Source organism: Bombus affinis, unplaced genomic scaffold, assembly GCF_024516045.1.
Source record: "Bombus affinis isolate iyBomAffi1 unplaced genomic scaffold, iyBomAffi1.2 ctg00001170.1, whole genome shotgun sequence".
Classification (NCBI taxonomy): Eukaryota; Metazoa; Arthropoda; class Insecta; order Hymenoptera; family Apidae; genus Bombus; species Bombus affinis.
In genome coordinates this window covers 4,181-5,000 of record NW_026109600.1, presented here as the reverse complement: position 1 = coordinate 5,000, position 820 = coordinate 4,181, and the positions used below count along the sequence as shown (strand labels likewise).

The window sequence follows — 820 nt, the reverse complement described above, 5'->3', positions numbered from 1 at the left end:
GGTAGGCGCAGAACCTACCATCGACAGTTGATAAGGCAGACATTTGAAAGATGCGTCGCCGGTGCTAGATGACCATGCGATCAGCACAAAGTTATTCAGAGTCACCAAAACAAACGATGGACGGACAGACGAGCCATCCGCCACCGATTGGTTTTGATCTAATAAAAGCATTCCTACCATCTCTGGTCGGAATCTGTTTGCATGTATTAGCTCTAGAATTACCACAGTTATCCAAGTAAATGTAGGTATGATCTAAGAAACCATAACTGATTTAATGAGCCATTCGCGGTTTCACCTTAATGCGGCATGTACTGAGACATGCATGGCTTAATCTTTGAGACAAGCATATGACTACTGGCAGGATCAACCAGGGATCTTATAATATATTCCCAAAAACCAGCATTTTCGTTTAAAAGTTCTCTCTGTGTCGTAGGTGGGACGTAAGCACCGTACGACGAGACTTTTCATTTTATATATATATGTAATATGACTTAGAGAGCAACGTTCCATGGTTCAGTAACAACGTCACTCAGCCACTTTAATTCTCCTCCTCTCTCACCATCATATATCGATACAAAGATTCATACTTCACAGAATTATTTCTGTTTGTAACTTTTCTCCTCCAACTTCTCTCGTAGAATATAACTTAGCGGTAAAGCACGTATACGCATGCTGGACATACCGTAAGAATATTCTTTTATAAGCTTCAACACCTCTGTAGAGACGCGTTACCAGAAGATAACGCACTCTACAGAACGCCAAAAGGACCATCGTGCAGCTACAAATAGCTTACAACCGATGGTCTCTGCAAGAATGGCTA

The 820-nt window shown here is 41.6% G+C and overlaps 1 non-coding gene across 1 annotated transcript in view; it reads right to left on the bottom strand.

Annotated features, from left to right (window-relative positions):
• The window catches only part of LOC126928621 (small subunit ribosomal RNA), a 1,928-nt gene extending 1,554 nt beyond the window's left edge, over nt 1-374 (bottom strand). The window contains exon 1 of the ribosomal RNA XR_007716858.1: nt 1-374. This exon is cut by the window's left edge and continues 1,554 nt beyond it. This is a non-coding gene — a ribosomal RNA (small subunit ribosomal RNA).
• Nucleotides 375-820: the final 446 nt, after the last annotated feature.